Source organism: Ambystoma mexicanum, chromosome 8 (assembly GCF_040938575.1).
Source record: "Ambystoma mexicanum isolate Mex_15411 chromosome 8, UKY_AmexF1_1, whole genome shotgun sequence".
Classification (NCBI taxonomy): domain Eukaryota; kingdom Metazoa; phylum Chordata; class Amphibia; order Caudata; family Ambystomatidae; genus Ambystoma; species Ambystoma mexicanum.
The window spans coordinates 369,511,441-369,530,813 of record NC_090929.1 but is presented as its reverse complement, the minus strand read 5'-3'; positions in this window follow the sequence as shown (position 1 = coordinate 369,530,813).

Sequence of the window (19,373 nt, the reverse complement as noted above, 5' to 3'; positions counted from 1 at the left end):
ATGTTCTTGCATCTCACCTCGGACAGGAGTTTGTTCTTTTCACACGTTTTGTAGCTACTGCATGAACATTCAAGCTCACGGTGGCCTTGACTTCCTGGTGCTGGGTCAGCCAAGCCTTTCTTGAATTTACCCCCATCATTAAGTCGTTTTCCAACTGCACCACCCTGAAAAAGCTTTTCTATTCACTTGGTCCAAGCTCTGTTAGTGCATTGTGTAACATCCATATTTAATACATTTCTATGCATATACATTGGTGCATCAACGTAATCTATTCACTAAATAGCCAGCCTTTAAGAATACTTTGGGCCTCATTATAAGTATTGCGGTAAGGTAACAACAGTGCAGGTAGTGCTACCAGCACTGTGCTACCGTACTGCCATACTACGAGCTGTGCATGCGGTTGCCTGTCAGCCCCCCAGGTCTGACCTGGCGGGCAGAGCGACACCCGCGAGTAGAGCAAGTCAGATGCACCGGCACCATTGTAAACGGTGCCGGTGCATCCTACGTCCCCATTCCCATTGAGCCCTGTTGGGCTCAAGGGAATGGGGATGTACCAGTTCCGGCACCCGCGAAAGGGCAATTACCGGGTCCGGCGGGCCGGAATACCCCGGTAATTGCCCATTCGTGGGAGCCTGACCCTGCTGCGAGTTTGGAGGTAGCCTTGCTGGTTTTACCAGCAAGGCTACCTCCAATCTCATAATGAGATCCTCTGTCTACTTGCATTACTGTATCTGTACAATTGTAAAATGACTTGGCATTTTCTTCATCTTTTCTGTAACATGAGTATCTTCATCTCGAGCCCGAAATGTTGCTCATCTTTAACACCTCCTCCTTAGATCCTATAGAATGTTCAGTTCTTCAGCATCTTTTCTGGATGCGTCAGGTCTGCTTTGCATGACGTCACCAATCTTGTTTCTTGCTCATTTTCACACTGCCTCCGGGATTTCATTCAAATGACCATCATATTGTCGTGAGTGCATATATGTTTTCCTCAATTGGTACCATACTTCCAGGATTCTTTTCGGTATAGGTATTTTCACTGCACTGCACGTGTCTCACACTCTGTTTTCCAACATATAGGCAGCATGGGGGCACAGCTTTGAGTGTGGGTACTTGGCTCCACCTCTACAGCGGTATGGCCGGAGTCTCTTTGAGATGGGAGTGGGAAGTCAGATTGGTGTCCACTACAGATTGTGGTACCTTAATTTGGGTTTCGGCAGAGTATCCCTGGAAGGTGCATGACTTAACCTTGCATCACATAACATCACATAGCAAGGCATCAACGCTGAAGAAAGAGTACTCTATAACGATATAACCAAATAAATATGACCAACTGTTATTTTTCAAAAGTAAAAACAGGGTTGTCCCCAGTTGTTATTGGGTGGACTGCTCAGTGAGGTTTGGTTACAATAACCACCACTGAATAATTCAGTCTCCCACCATAACCGACAACCAATTGGTGACAAAACTCTAGCACCAAAGCAACACAGGTTAACACAATGGAACACACATCACCCAAAGAGACATCTGTCTGCACTAAATTCTCCTAAACACCAGACTAATCCACTATAAATACACCATCACAACTCACCATACTTTTTTTAAACACCACTCTGCCAGACACCACAGGAAACCACAGCAACAATTTACAATCTCATCCTGGAATGCACATTAACCACTACCCAGACAACTGACAAAATATCTAAAAGATACACAACACAGAGAGTCCTATGTTTTCAGAGCTGCACAAAATAAACATTGCAACAAAGCAATCATTCTCTGTGCTCTCTACTCATATGTTAGTCCCCTACCCCAACTCTGGCTGACCCTAAAGCGCCATACATGAAAGTGGCAAACTTTGTTCAATACGAGGCTTAATAAGAGACCATAAACATACACATCAATCATTCACATGTGGAGTAGAGCTCTTACCATCCAATGCAACTTCAGAGACTGGCAAGAACAAGGGATACAAAAGATTGTTGTTTTTTCTTAGTCGTTCCACTGCACTAGAATCTCTCGTACAATGACTTGCTGGTGAGAATATGCATCCTCCTGTCAAATCAATTGAGAGCAACAATAACAGAATTCGAGGCAATGGTCTTGGAGGCCACCGACAGAAGAACACGAGGGGCCACAATTCTGTCCTTAAAATCATAAAATCAGCCCCATTGTAAGGAAGGCTTATTCAAATAGTGCAAACCTAATCACTTCTAAGGACTTTTTGTTTAGTTAATGCAAAGTGAGATTAAATGATTTTCCCAGGGTTGCACACTTTGGTTAAGTGTTGAATCTGGGAAAATAAACCACTCTACAATGTAGGCACTTGACGATGTTCCTTCTGAGCTCTACTTGGTACACATTTTGTAAATGTCGGTTTCAACATCTACACTAATCTATTCACTACGTATAGCCAGCCTTTATGTTTACTTAGTTCTAATTGTGTTACAGCATCTGTGCAATTCTAAAATGGTTTGCATTTTCTTCCGTGCTCTTAACACGTGTAATCTTCATTTCACATGTAAAAGGTCTGAACCGAGATTGCCGACCCAGCCCTATAAAATGAGGTAGTAATACTTTGAGATGGATGGGGATGCAGAAGATACCCAAACATCAATAATCAGACCAACTCAGAAAGTTGGCAAAGTTTGACTGTTTTAATTTCAATCATCTAAAACAGGGAGTACAACGGACATCAAAGGATGTGTCACAGCATGATCTCAAAGCATTTAATAAAAAACATTAGTACCTGGCATGCGCTGCACACCGGGAATACAATGTGTGGATTGGCTCTTTTGCGAGCCATACCACACGGTATTCCCTTGTACGCCAGTGCGTCCCGCACGTGCCAGGTACTGTTCCGTGCTCCGAGCCTTCCATGGCTCGAGGCTGCCTTCGCCAACCCCCCACCTCCTCTGCCGGGGACTCAGGTAATTGTTTTTTTCCTCCACCCCCCCTCCCCACAAACTATCCCCTGTACACCCCCCCAAACCCACTTACCTTCTTTTTTCTTCTTTTCTTGGGATCAAACTGGTTGGAAACACTTCTGTTCCCAGCGCCTCCGCTCCCGACGACTGCCATGGAAAGGGAAAATGGACTACATTTTCCCTTTCCCGGCGGCCACTTATTTTCATTTTTTTTTTCTGTTTCGAAACACGGTAACGTTTTGAAACAGAAAAAAATGGCATTAGTATTCCCTTGTACTGGCGTACAAGGGAATACCGTGTGGTATGGCTCTAACAGCCTGCGGTACTAATGGCTATAAGACCCTAGGCGGAGGCCCGATACGCTACGCTACCCTGTAACTACAGCCACAGGGGCATTACCTGGGGTGTTATTGGCCCGCCGCCTTGGGTCTTATTGCCACATTACTGTTATAGCAAAAACTCGTCATTGCTGATGTGAAACTATGTGGTTGCTAACGTTATCCTACGTGGCAAACTACAAATACCTATTGGATAAAGTGATGGGGTCTAAGGGAGCATCTGGGTATACGTTCCATAATTCTCAAAGAGAATGATAGGGTCTTTAACATCTGGTGGGGCAACTAAGCCCTCCCCTCAAACAGGTCACTTTGAACGTCATTGAATATACAACGTCCCATTGGTTACACAAACTATAGGGCTCTTTACTACATGGCCCATTAAAAATGCTTGGCACCCTTACACCCATCTGTACTTTTCCACCTATGACAGCAGTACGCAGGCTGGTCTCCAGCTGTGTGCAATTATGTTGTCATATGTTGCATAACGACCTTTCATAGTGATCCCCTTGTGGCCATGGCATAAACTGCCATGCCCCTAACCCATTTCGCACTGTACTGCTTAAGCTTGGGTGTGTGTTTTGACAACTGCTTTCATAGATGTATAAGCGGAGTAATATCCTCCATTTTGACTCATCACACTTGACTGTCAATACTCACCATTACGTTTTACACTTTATAAATACGTTTCAGAAAAATAACACAATATGAACGTGCACCAATGGTCGCAGCTCCAAGCCTTTTGTATCACATTTTAATTCAGTCTACTTTTTCACTAAACATCATCAGTTTAACTAAATAAACAAATAATAAAATTTCAATTCTCTGTGCTTTCTTTTTCACGTCTTTTAAATTCTTTTGATATTTCTATTACCACATATACTTTATACAAAACATAAAACAATACAGACAAACTGACAGACTTGGCTGGCCTACGTATATCTCAGTCTCCGCTCCTCAAGACTATTCCTTTATTCACACTCTTCGTGACTATCCTTTCCCCTAAAAATACTCCTATAGAGTTTGAGTCATTCCCTTTAGACAATCTTTAAATGTGTCCGTAGTCTACGTCATCCACTATTGGGACTCTGGATATGCCTCTTTCTGAAAATGTGCTGTGATTCAGGCTATTGGTCTTAATCTAACTGTGACGCTCCTCATCTCACAGTTTCTCAATTGCCTGGCGATACTCGTCTCCAGTCAATTACTTAATAACTCGACGCTCTTCGTCTCGAGTTGTTTACCCCAACCTCCCTCCATTACTTATTTCCATTTATCACTCTCTCCACTCACTGCCCATTCACAATTTGCCACCTCACTCAGTTCTACTCACCATTCGCTTTTATGACTTCCGACCCTTGGGATCGTCGCCTCCTCAACCAGCCGCTTCAGCTTTCTATCCGCTCAGCTTTCTGTTGAAATCGGGAGGGGATTCTGTAGAAACCGAGGGACCTGTCCCACATGCACTTGCAAGATTCTTTACTCTAATTTCCTCTATCTACAGGGAGCTTCACGTCCTGTCAGCTAAATGGCAGAGGACGTTCGATATTACAGGGACCCCAAAGCTTACTAGGTCGACGGTTCTTTAACCATCATCTCTCTGCTACCACGTGAGCCAGGATTGCCAACCCATTTAAGACGAGGTAGCAATACTTTGAGATGGATAGGGATGCAGAAGATACTCAAACATCAATAATCAGACTAACTCATAAAGTTGGCAAAGTTTGACTGTTTTAATGTCAATTATCTAAAACAGGGAGTACAACAGGCATGACCCGATGTCTCACAGCACAATCTCAAAGCATTTCATAAAAAACATTACTTTTATAGCAAAAACTCGTCATTGCTGACATCAACCTAAGTTGTATCTAATGTCATCCTACGTGGCAAACTACAAAAAACAATTGTAGAAAGTGATTGGGTCTAAGGGAACATTTAGGTATATGTTCCATAATTGTCTAAGAGAATGATAGGGTCTTTAAAATCAGGTGGGGCAACTAAGACCTCCCCTCAAACAGGTCACTATGAATGTCATTAAATACATGACATCCCATTGGTTACACAAACTATAGGGCTCTTTAATATGCAGCCCACTATAATTGGTTGGCACCTTTACATCCTTCAGTACTTTTCCACCTAATCCAGCAGTACGCAGGCTGGTCTCCGGGTACTTGTTGTTTGGTCTTGATCATAGCTTCCCACCAATTAACATATCATCTATCATCACCTCTGTGGTCTGCACATCAATGAAGGCTTTGAACTCGCCCTTGGAAATGTTCCTTGTTCTGGAGAATACGAGGGAGTAGAGGCATCCTCTGTCTCATTGCATAGGTGTGGTTCATCATGATTGTCCTTTTTAACACCTCCACGTGACTGAAGATCATGGTTTTGAGGTCTTGATGTATTTAAAATACTATTATATATTGGACCTCTGACATCTTACTTGTTTTCATGCACATCTTCTGAATAGGAGTTCACACGTTTGTAGCGAATGTCTCACCATTCCAGCCTGAAGCGGCCTTGGCTTATTGGGGCTGGGCCAGCCTTGCCCTTCTTAGATTCACTCCTGTAATTCAATTGCTTTTTAACTTCGACACACTGGAAAAGGCCGTCCTTTATATATATATATATATATATATATATATATATATATATATATATACACGTTGGCGCTTGCCGCAAACTTTTCACTACATAGCTAGTCTCAAGAATACTTTGTCTGCTTGCATTTCTTTGCATCTGTACACATGTAAAATAACTTGATATCTTCATTGTTTCTGCAGCATAAGCCTCTTCATCACGAGCCAAAATTTTAATTATCTTTGATACTTTCTTTGATGCTTACAGAATATCTAGGTTCTCTTGTCTTTGCATCTCTGGGTGCGTCAGTCTTGCTTCATGTGACATCACCAATCTGCTTTTTTACTCATTTTTCACACCTCTTCTGGCATTTAATTCAAATGACCATCCTACTGTTGTTTGTCCAGGTATGGCTTTCATAAAGGGAACCTTGCTTCCAGGAATCTCCTTGTTATTGGTATTTTCACTGCTACTGTACGTACTTCACACTCTGGTTCCCAACATATAGTCAACATGGACGAGATGCTTGAGGTGGGGGTACTTGGCTCCTCCTCTACAGGCCACTCACTTCTTTACTTCGACACAGGATTCTATATGTTCTCTTTACTTCCTCTTCTGTCATCTCTTCTCGGTGTGTCACTTTACGTCACGTGATGTCACCAGTCTGCTCTTTCATTCATCTTCTCTCATTCTTCGGGGATCTTCCCCAAGAGACTGTCAGATACTCAAAGAACGTTTTTCTCAATGGGTATTTCACCTCAAAGGCTGATTGTGTTATTGGCATCATTACAGGTGACTTGCTTGTCACTATTTCCGGTTCCCAACATATAGGTAGTTTAGGGGCAGGACTTCCGGTAGAGGATTTTGGCTCCTCCTCTACATTCCCCCCTTTAGTTGATTCATCAACCACTCTCTAACCAGTCTCCGCATCTAGGCATCCTCTCTTGAAAAAATGCTTCTTTGGGTTCCAAATCTTCATCACTCCTTTCAAAGATCCTGCTGACTTTACATGGTCATCAACCCTGCAGGTCATAAGCTTGCATTGTCCACTTTAACTGCAGTAGATCCATCTTCCCACATACGTCTTGTGGTCTTTCAGATAAAAGAACGTTGTTCCTTCAGGTGCATGAATACTGGCCTTTATACAGTTTCTGATCTCTTCATAAGTCAGTTCTTTGAGTTCTAGCCCAGATTCAACATTGATCATAATCTTCATTCCTACTGCCTTCTACATTGTCTTTTTACACTGGCTGATTATCATCCTGATCACACAGAAGCCAAGCATTATCATCACGAGTAATGCTCCAAGAAACTTGAAAATGTTTGCCACCCACTGTGATACCCATTAGAAGATCGATGCACACCAACTGTCGTCCACAGTGTCTTCTACTTCATCTTCCATCTTAGTGTGTAAATTCGTCAGCAACATTATAGCCTCTGTCAAGGTTCCATTCTCATCATCATAAGAAGGTATGAATGTGCAACATGATTCATCTGATTTTGGCTGAAACACCTCCATCCATTGCTGTGATCATGTCCATGACATATCTATTCTGGAGTGTCGTCAGTCTTATAGTTCTCAGCTCTTCTTTGATCACATTGAATCCCTTTATGGTAGTGTTAATCATCTGCAAAAGCTCCCATCTGGTTATTTGTAACCATTTAGCATTTGCCATCGTCTGGATGCCTGGCATAAAGATAGTTGTGAATACTGACACAGTCTTGCTGAACAACCTTTGCTCATATGGAATAGCATTGAACGCTTCTATTGACTTGGCTGAGAAATAGTTCACCCTCTTTTTTCGATTGAGAAATCCAAGTGACCCCTTCTTCCTTAGATCAGCATCAGCCTTTGGAAACTCTTCAATGTTCAGGTCGCTTCTTGGAATCACTAATGCTGCAACATGAATTATTACTATGGAACACAGTCCTCCCCAGTCTCTGGGTAGCTTCATATAAGCTCAGGGTCCACAAGCCCAGTAGTGGTCCATTATCACTACTATCCCATCTTTCATTCCTGGTATGCCAAATATTAATTTGCATTGTTGATTCTCTCCAACTTTGCTTGTGCCATTGTTTCTGAATCACAGTTCTGCACTTGCTAAGGTCACTATCTGCATTGGACCTCCTTTATCTTCAACCCAGGTAAGCAGCTTGACACATTTTGGCCAGAGGGGTTTGCATCCCATCTCCACAAGCTCTATAGTCAGCCTGTGATGTCCTGTTACTGCCACTGCTATGCATACAACTATGCCTTCTTCCCATCCATCTGGTGAAAGTACTGTTCCCCAAATCTGCATCTGTCCTCTTTCCTTGCATATTCAGATTTCTTCTTCAGTCTTTCCTTGGAAATTAAGCTTTTTATTTATCTCTTATCTGATTCCTTCTCCCTTCATTCCAGACTGTTCGTATCTAATCACATGATCTCTGGTGTGTGGTCTTGCTCCTGTTTTCAAATCTTGTACATAATCATCTTCTTCTGGTGCTGACTATTCTGTAACCCAAACCAATGATGCTGTTCGAACCTGGAATTGACCTCTTGTATGACAGAGTTCGAGGTGATTCAGGCAATGAGTTGTCTGGACATCTATTTCTATAGCTATCAATATCTTAGAATTCCCCAGTGAATAAGGTAGGAGAGCACAAACATAGCATCTCTCCTCCGAGGTGCTTTTGCCTACCTCTTTCATGTGTTGATACCGCATGTTATTCCCCAAATGTGCTGTACTGTCTAGATAATTATTTGACTCCTAATCATGTTCTCTTATACCCCTCTTAGGTCTCTTTCTTGATAAGTGAGTATGTACATAATGATCATGGAGCAAATCAAAACAGACCTTCCTCCAATGGGAAATATAGAGCCATCTGTTACAGGAATAGGTGACTTCACATGTGTCACTGGTGTAGGGATAATCACATATGGACTTGGCCTTTGTACAAAAGATATGCCTGTAAGGGTCACTGGTGTGGGAAGAATCAAGGGAACTGCTGCTCTTTTTGACCCGGCAAGATAAGCAGCATACATTAGTAGAAACAGAAAAACAATAATAGATGCTGTGCAAGCATCTATCAGGCACCAGTACATTAATCCCCCCCAGCAATGATTCCTCATATGTCGCTGGGCTTGTTAGGACTCCACATTTTGCCTGTGAACTACTTTTAAGGAAGGAAAAACATCTTTAATCAGGCAAATTTGTCAAATGCTCAGGTAGCTGCAAGATCTGCTCGATTATTGCTGAAAGCAATCTCCTTATAACTGGACCATTTTTAGGATCATGCAGGAAAACATCAATGTCAGTACTTCTACCCACCAGTTCAGGATACGCTTGCAAAATAAAAAAGAAAAACAGCCAATAAGAGCCGATGTTTGTCGACATCACACAGAACCATTAGGGAGACCAAACAAGAACTCAGCGAGGAACAAATCTGGAAACTGCTCCCTCTTCCAGCCATTAAACAAAAACACAACATCTGGCATACTTTTCAGGACTTGAGGACTTTTCAGGACTTCAACACTTTCTAAGGTCCAGGTTCAAGAGATTTCTGTGGCTCAAGCAATAAGTTTGCATGCCTGCTATTATATCTATAAGGAGTGTTCATGAAGAGTTACAGTCACAGTCACAGTCCAAATGTACACTTGCATTTATTTACTCAGCACTTTCTACATCCTTCTTCCTTGTCATCGATCGAGTCTACATGCGCTGAACTACTTCGTGTTGGCTTGCTTCTGAATCAACGGGTGGGGGTGGATCGGTCTCACCAGCCGACGGTTTAACATCACCCAAATGTACCCAGGCACGCCTTTCTTGGACTTTTACTGCAAAAGGGGTAATATTTTCAATAATGTAGGGACCAGTAAATCGGCACTCATGCCACTTCCTAGTGAATTTGAGAATTAGCCATAATCTAGGTACAGTTAATAGTTCTTGTAGTCCGGTTACTGACTGATATTTCCTTGCATCTTGAGACTGACACTCCTTGCTTCTGTGATGATCTGAAATGAAAGAGATACAAGCGGTCATACGTGTCAAATAATCACATCTCATTTCCTAACATTTCAGCTGTCTTCTGGGCATCACTTCTATTCCTCATTCGCCTCCCTGTTATTATTTCATGGGGTGTTAGGTGGTGGTCTGACCCAGGCTGATTCCTTAATGCATATAATGCTAGGCGTAGGCAATAAAGTCATCCCTTCTTCAGTGTCAATTAATTTTGCAATAGTCTCTTTGAGAATACCCTTGAGTCTCTCACATATCCCGTTCGCTTGAGGGTGAGAAGCAGAAGAAAACATATGTTTTATATTTAATAACAAGCTGATCTGTTTGAATAACTCTTTTACAAAACGTGGACCATTGTCGGACCTCAGCACCTCACATATTCCCTATCTAGTAAATACTTCTTATACTAAAAACTTCACTGCACAAGTGGCATCAGGATGTGTGCATAGACCATCTTCAATCCACCTCAAAAAGGGGCACACTACCATTTTCATATACCTATATCCACTACATGCATGCAGCATATCAAAATAGTCAATATGTAAATGCTGAAAAGAACCATTCGGTCTTGGGAATGTGTGCCCAGCAGTACACTTTTGACATATGATGCAATTTACTACATAAAATACAACTTGTTCTAACAGGTTTGGTACGAACCAATCCTCCGCTATAGTAGCTGCAAGGCTTTCCCTAGTTACATGCGCGCGGTAGTGCAGCTGTTCAAGCACTACCTTTAGTAATGCTACCAGCATCACTGGCTTTCCAGTGCTGTCTTTCCGCCATAAGACTTCAGTGGGGGTTAAAAAACATCCCTTCCTTTCCCAAAATTCCTTCTTATCTTGTGAAGCATTGCCTTGAATTTCCATGAAGTCGCTAAATGGTAAAATCCCTCTTGCATTATCATAGCCATAGTCACCCCCTCTTTATGTTAGGAGTGTCAAAACTTGAAAGATCTGAGTGCGCATTTGACTATTGCAATGGCTGCTGGGAGCTGTAGTGCCTTAATAAGCCTTTCCAATAATACTGCGTGTTGCACTGGAGTCAGCCCGCTCGGAGGTAGCCCCTCCTTTTCTAACATGCTAAGCCTGCGTGCACGGTTGAAGTCACATAGGCAGAGTCGCTGTACACTGTCACTTCCCCCCCTTTGTATTTCTCAAGCGCGATAATAAGTGCCACCAATTTTGCTGCCTATGCCGAAAAATGAAATGGCAGCCTTATGCTCGCCACAGCTTCGAACTCTCCATTTGCTCTGTATCTCCCGACAGCTGAACCAGTTTGCCTTTCTACATTATTTTGATCAATCTTCGACGACCCATCAAAAAAGTGAATCTCCACTTCCGACAACACGTTTTCATTTACATCTGGTATGTCGTCATATGACTCTTCATAGCTAGCGCAATCATGACCATATTCACCCTCTGCCACGGGCTCAGCTCTGAATGTGGCAGGGTTCACTATCTTGTACCTGACTATCTTAATTGCAAATAAGGTCATAGAACACCCCATCACTATGCCTGCAGCCTTTTCAATGGCAAACGCAGCTGCTGCCAGCGATTGTTCAGAAGGAAAGTGTCCTCTCATAACTGGATCTAGCATTCCACTGTAATATGCCAGAGGTTTAACTGGCCTATGTACAACACCTCCTCTTGACAAAACTGTAATTTCTCTTTGTCCACCTTATATCCTTTGTCTGCTAAAATGATCATTAACTGAGTCGAGTCATCTCTGCACTCATCTTCTGTCGTGCTGCAAACTAAACTGTCATCGACATACTGCAGCACAACACTTTTCCAATGTAATTCAATATTGCCTATTAATGGAGATTCACAATACTCTTGAGGTAATCTTTTACCTTTCAACTTAGTTTGACGGAAAGTAAATGACATCAAATCTTGAGAATCCTTATGCAACAGGATTGAGAAAAAACACATTTCTCAAGTCAATCATTGCGCGATATTGTACCTCAACAGGGATGCTACATAGTATCATTGCAGGATTTGGAATTAGAGAAAACTCTTCCTCTACAATCTGGTTAATTGGCCTCATGTCCTGAATTAAACGTCACAACCCATCATTCTGTTTTTTCACAAGATACACCACAGTGTTGCATGGTGACTCTGATGTCACAAAAATACATAGTTCCATTAATGCTGAAATAGTCTTAAAAGATACCTTTATCTGCCTCTCAAGACATGGAGTACTGTCTTGCTCAAGGTAAAATTGCCCCGGGCTTTAATTTAATATGAACTTCTCCTACCCCTTTCAATAGGCCTACATCATAGGGGACTGTGGTCCATAACGAGATTGGCACTTTTTCTAAGACCTTCTCAAAATATTGTGGACATTGCAGCGCTATCATCATTCGCTGCGGGACCTCTCTTTTCTCTACTCTAATCTAAAAAGTAACATTCATTTCAAATATAAGCTCATCGTCTGCTGGGTCGTCTTTAAACAACTCATCTGCAAAATTAGTCGATCTATGCCCTTCCCCAATAGCAATGACTGGTCATCATGGCCTGCCCTCATCCCATCCTTCGAGCATGGATAATTCCCCTTTGTACTACAGCTGCAACTAGTTCTAGAGGAATGACTCGTATCAGGTATTCTCATAGTCTTTCCCACTAAACTTGCAACCATGTCAACAAAATGCGTATCCCATACAGAAAAACTTCAGGTTCAAGTGGCACACCTCACAGAGCCATATGCCCTGTAAATGCCATTATAAATTTGGCCCCATTTAAATAGTGTATCCCAGGAGTGGAATACACAATGCCATCATCAGTAAATTAAATCGTCATGTTAAGCTTTGTCATTAAATCTCATCCTAGAATATTAACTGGTGTATGCAGTGAATACAATAAAGTTGTAGACATGTCAAATTCTCCCACAGAAAATGGCTATTCATCATTAAAAGGAACTCTACATGTAGCTCCAGAGAGTCCTTGAGCATTCATGTCATTTTCTGATATCGGAAATGTTCCCTCCCATATACATGAGCGAGTTGCACCCGAGTCTACTAAAAAAGAAAAAGATTTGCCTCCTATTGATACATCAACCCTTGGTTCCTCTTGGGGGTCTGGTGTTACTGATAGTACTGAACACATCAAGTCACCCTGTGAGTTGTCCTTTTGTGGATATATACTCATCCCAGTACCTGTGAAAGGGCTCCCTCCCTTCACAGTAGCACATTGTAGATTGTTGTTTTGTTATACATTGGAGGTGTACTTGACACAACAGAAATGGAATGAATGGTATGAGAGAGTGAATGGTGTGTGAAATGAGGTATGTCCATTGTGATTTATTGCACAGCACAAATCACTTTATGAGAACAAATAATAGACCATTATTTGCTTGTAGAAAAGTTTGTGTTTGTACCACAGCGGTTATTATGTTCTGGCCTCATTAGATTTACTTGTGGCAGGACATTCATGTTAATAATTTTTTTTTGGTGCTATTGTGATGTGTTGGGAAGTGCTCCTTTTTTCGCCACACCTAGATATATGCAAGCCGGGAGGCAATGCGTCGATACGCCATAGCCATGGGAGGCAGTGTCGCTACTCCCCGTGGAGGTGTGTAAGTGGAAGCTGTGTCCACATTGGGCTTAGACGATGGTGACGCTCCTTCCTGTTGCGATGGGAACAGGACAGCGTTTACATGTTTCTGGTACTTGAGGGACAACAGGTGCCAAAAATGAGTGGAGCAGCCAGCTAGTCCATAATATGGTGATGTTTCATAGGACATGTGCTTACTGCTGTCTAAGTAAATCCCCTCATCCAGCAGGATACGTCATTACAAAGTTTGTTGAATGCGCAAGCAGGGTCCTATGGATGCACTGTGGCTAGAGTCTCCATCAGACTGTTCAGGTCATGTTTTGCACCCAGGGGGATGTTATGTGTGTGCGGATGGTCCCGTCTAGGTGTGAGCACTGACTCTGGTGTTATGCAGTGAAAAAGACTTAAAAGGGCGGTAGAAATGCCTCATTCAGGCCATGATTGTATGTGTCCCATTTATATATCCGCCAGGTGTCTTTCTCCAAGAGGCTTTTTTGTATATTCAGCCCACTTTTTACTGTGTCTAAAATCCACCATAATAAGTCATTTGGCGAGTGTTGGTATTCCATGTAGTGGCTCACCAGTGGGGCAGAGGCATTTTTACCTCGTATTCTGGATCTATGCTCCGAGATGCTGGTGCTCACCGTTCTCATTGTTTGGCCAACATATTGAAGTCAGCATGGACACTCAATGTGGTAGATGGCTTGATTAGTTTTGCAATTGGTCATGTTGTGAAGTGTTCATTTTGTTTCTCCTATCTTAAATGTTTTTATTTTTTGGGTGAATTGACAGGCCACAAAGCTACCGCATGAATGGTGGCCTGTCAACGCTCAGAGACTCCATAGACCGAGAGGTGGTGTCTCCTTAGAATATTAAGAGTGTACCAGTTCATCACCTAGATTCTTGGCTCTTTTGAAGTCAAATCTTGGTGGTGGTTCCTCTGGCAGTTTAAGACGTACAAGTGGCCAATATTTATTGATTTGTTTCTTAACCTGAAAGGTGTGTCCTCCATGGGTGATAACACAAGTCATTTGTTTATTTGTGTCCTACACTCTGCTGTTTTTTGGGACAGGTAGGGACTCTCTATCGGTGAACCTAGCTCTTGTTTTAGACCTAGACAGTCATTTATTAGCATATCCTCGCCTCTTCAACGTAGTGTGCAATTATTCTGCATGTTTGTAAAAGTCCTCAAGGGAGCTGTATTTCTTCTGATGCGTAAATATTGGCCAAAGGCAGATTCGCTTTGATGTTTGCTGGATGATTACTTTGAAAGTGTAGTAAAGTAAATCCCGCAAAAAAACATCCCGCAATGAAAGGACCTTATATCGGTGCATACAATGCATAAGTTTCCACATGAGTTGGTTCATGTACTGCAAAGAAGTCTGTAATATAATGGTGTGTATAGCAATGCATTGCTCAATTAACTACTTATCTCATGATAGTTCTTCCAATGATCTTTGCTAGCTTTCTGCCACCATTACAATAACAATCCCTTGTGGAGGCTTTTCAAGAAAACTAAATGCACATGTGATGTCATCAATGCGATTTGTGACGGCATCTTTGATGTCATGGGTGTTAGTCCTTCCAATGCACACTGGTGGTGCGAGTTATGGTTGCTTAGCTTACCATAACTGTCGAATTTCAGTGTTTTTTCGGTTTTACCTGAAACCGTCCCCCCAACAATGTTTTTCCATTGAATTTCATAGGTTTTTGCTAGTGCAGCTTCACCATAACGTCCCCTTAACAACGCTTTTTGTCAGAGAATTAGTAGGGCACTGTAACCAGAACGTTGCTTTAGCATAGTGTTTTCAGTAAAGGCAATAGTTTTTTAGTAGCGTAACTTAACCATAAAGTCCCTTTAACAACATGTTTTCAGAGGGTACGGATTGGAAAGTACCAAGACCAGAACATCACTGCATTGTAGTAAGCACAGTGAAGTTTGTCTACTAACTGCATAGGTGCTGCAGTAAACAACAGTAGAGAAGCATTTATTACGGAGCAATGGCAAGCACCTTAGAGTGTCTTGAAGAAAATTACCTCATGATGCAATGAATTACATTACTAATCCAATTGGTACGCATAGTACTGTGAAGCGTGCATTATGTAATATATATTGCTATATGTACACAAAACACATTTTCTTTTCTGTGAGAGAACATATTGGAAAGGAAAGCAAGGCAGCACAAGCGGAAATCCTTCCATAACAGCATACGGCCTTAGCAAAGGAAAGAACCTCTTTGCATAGCAAAAAGGACAGGCTGGAAGCCAAACTGGAAAAATTGGTGAACAATTGTGATGCCTGAAAGGTTGCGTACAAGGGTGTGTTATTGACAAAATGAAACAGCACTATCAGACCTGCACATGTACCGATACCCCATGGAAAAGGGCGCCATCCCCTCAAAATCTGTGTGATGGGAGACGTTAAGGTGATACCTGAATGTCTTCCTCCCCTCACAACCAACTTGAGGAAATCCCCAATTCCCCACAATAAGTATACACTTATGTTACCCCTTCCCTTTCCTAATGATGTGTATGAATGTGTACAAGTAAAAATTAATAAGTGAAAGGTTGTTGAGTGTATATGTGATATTGTTTTTTTGTTGAAATGCTGTTCTCACTCTGTGGCAGACAGTCCTCATTGGAATGACCACAATGAAGGAAAAGGTAGGTGTCCTATGGACACCGCAGTTGCCCGTCCTATACACAATGACAATGGATGCATCCGTATGACGTCAGCATGCTCCGCATGTCTGCATCTTGTCCTCCACCTACGCTTACGTGTGGGAGGGGACATTTGGTCGTTGTGCAAGTACACGTATGTGTGTGTATCTGTTCCTCTGTGTCCTGGTAACACTGCCACTGTGCAGCATATGCAAACAAACATTAATTAGGTCACTGCACCCACCCACGGCCTACAGGTACATATACAGACAAACATCCCACCTGCTATACAATATAAACAGCCAGGATCTCCCAAAATGCTTGGCACACATATGGCGCCCTATTATTCAGTACAGAAGTGGCAACAGTATGCACATGTGCACAACGTATTCCACCCAAAACGCGATCTGCGGACAGCAGTTCGAAAGAAGAGCAGTGGCAGCGTCACCATGCGACGGCACCCATGCTGTGCATGAGCCCTTATTTTGGTGACACGATCCGGGCCCATGGACAGTGACAAAAAACAGTGTTGAGGAATGTAGGGAGTGTTTTTCATAAAGTACACGCTTACAAACACAACACAATGGGCCGTTGTACATGTATGTAGGTTTTTGAACAATGTAGGCCAGTTTTCCGGGAGCAAGTTCTCCACTGCTGCCCTACAAAAGGCCACACCTTAGAGCTGCTCTGCAATCTGTTTGCAGTTTTTCAGAACACAGGAGCAGGCCACATAGGTTTGGGTGTAAGTGATGTTGGACCAAATGGGCCCTTCTACATTGCGTTTGCAAGTATTTTCAACCATGTCAGTCCGGCTCACTGCGCACAGTAATGTAGAAAATTAAGAACGCCCCTTCCTATGACCAACACCTGCAGGTGTGCTAGTCCCCACTGTCATGGGTAGCAAGTTGACAACGTGAGTATGTGCACATGCGTTTCCAGAAGGACGGCGAGAGTCGTGCCCGAATTAAGCAGAAACATTCCTTCTTCCCTTTCTACTGTCTTGTTTCCAGCACGCTGTCTTTGCATACTGTTAAAAAGTTCCACACGCATTCACCAATAACATTGAAGACCGCCCCAAGTAACAGTATCAGTTCTGTATAACAGTGCACGGCATACACACCACGCCCAAAAATATTATTGTGAAATCCCTCTGCCTCCACAGTCCCATTTCCAATACTGCCATCCTGAAAATCCCTGGATGTGGTTTTCATGCTGCGTACTCGTGGGAGAATAAGTCGCAAGTGGGCAGCTCTGAAAAGAGCTTTTTTTTGTAGATGTTTCTAGAGAAACACATTTTTGTACTCACATTATGACAATAAACTCTTGAGCGCATCCTGTAGACTAGCAAAGAAAACTGCATTACCAATGGAAGACAACAACATGCCATTTGCTCTGAACAACTCTGCATTTCCACAACTAATGGGGTCATTGTTGCAGAAGAACATCCCACAAATTGACAAGAAAGTGTACATGATTCTGTTGATGAGACCCCTTCCGACCTATGGCTGGCGACAATAATCATTGGGAGAGGTGCATAGTAATCTTAGGGGTACACATGAGAAAAGCACCTTGGCAGTAGGAAAAATATGCTGCACTACTTTCATCACCTTCTTCAGTTGATGTTACAGATGGGAACAATGCATGGAATCCAAATGCAACGCTCCATAATGCACACCACACTATGCACAGTCGCTAAAGTGACACTCGACATACTGCAAGCACTGCGCAGAAGCTGCACACATCACCACAGCACCACAAAAACTCCACTCCCTCCAAATCGAAATTGCCATGAAAGCCTTTTTTCAATGACATACTGGAACAGATTTTCCACAAAGGCATCACAGACTATCAAGTCAGGGCGTCTCTCCATCTCTCTCCATCTCTTCCTGCTACCGTCAGTACACAGAGCAATGGGAAAATATATTGCCGCCCTTTCCTGTGATGCACACCCTGAGCACCTGATTGGACAATCCCCACAGTCCCATTTCCATTGGCAGGTATGGTGAGAAGCGCAGATTGTGGCACATGCGCTTTCCCAAGTACTGCGAGGGACACATCCCAGTAATGTAGGAGGGGTCCTTCTTCCTATTGGGGTGCTTTCCTGGGACGCACACACTGAGCACCTGACAGGACAATCCCTACAGTCCCATTTCCATAGGCCAGCATGGTGAGAAGCGAAGAATGGGGCACGTGCGCTTTCCCAAGTACCGCGAGGGCCAGACCCGAGTGAAGCAAGGGTCCTTCTTTCTATTGCCGCACACCCTAATCACCTGATTGTACAATCCCCACAGTCCCATTTCCATGGCAGCCATCCTCAAAATCCCTGGTTGTGGCTTTCGTGCTGCGTACGGGCATGGGGGAATAACTTGCAACCACGGTAGGGGGAGTTCGTGGTAAAGGGTGACAGTTGAAAAAGAGCCTTTTTTATGCTTCTTGAGAAACACCTTTCTTTGGTTTTTATTTGCTTTTGTGTTTTCTTGTGCTCACGTTATTACAGTAAACTCTTCACTGCATCCTGTAGACAGGCATACAAAACTGCATTGCCAATGGGTGACAACAAAATGCAATTTTCTTGGAAAAACTCTGCATTTCCACAACTAATGAGGTAATTGTTGCAGAAGAACATTCCACGAGCGGACACAAAAGTATACATGCTTCTGTTGATTAGATACCTTCCTGAGTCTGACCCGGAACAACATCCAGGAGCAGTGGTCCATACTCTACATGGTATTATAAATGAGAAAAGCTCCTTGGCAGTGGAAAAAACGTCTACACGACATCCAGCAATCTCCTCAGTCAACGGAACAAATCTAAGGAAGCCACGTAACCAATATGCATGCCACCGTAGTCAATAACGATAAAATTGACAGTAGCAAAAGTGGCAATTTCTCTGCAAAGTGCAAGCACAACGCCGACATCGACAGCGCGTCACAATGCCTCCACTCCATCCAAACCTCAGCACCTCACATATTCCCTATCTAGTAAATACTTCTTATGCTAAAAACTTCACTGCACAAGTGGCATCAGGATGTGTGCATAGACCATCTTCAATCCACCTCAAAAAGGGGCACACTACCATTTTCATATACCTATATCCACTACATGCCTGCAGCATATCAAAATAGTCAATATGTAAATGCTGAAAAGAACCATTCGGTCTTGGGAATGTGTGCCCAGCAGTACACTTTTGACATATGATGCAATTTACTACATAAAATACAACTTGTTCTAACAGGTTTGGTACGAACCAATCCTCCGCTATAGTAGCTGCAAGGCTTTCCCTAGTTACATGCGTGCGGTAGTGCAGCTGTTCAAGCACTA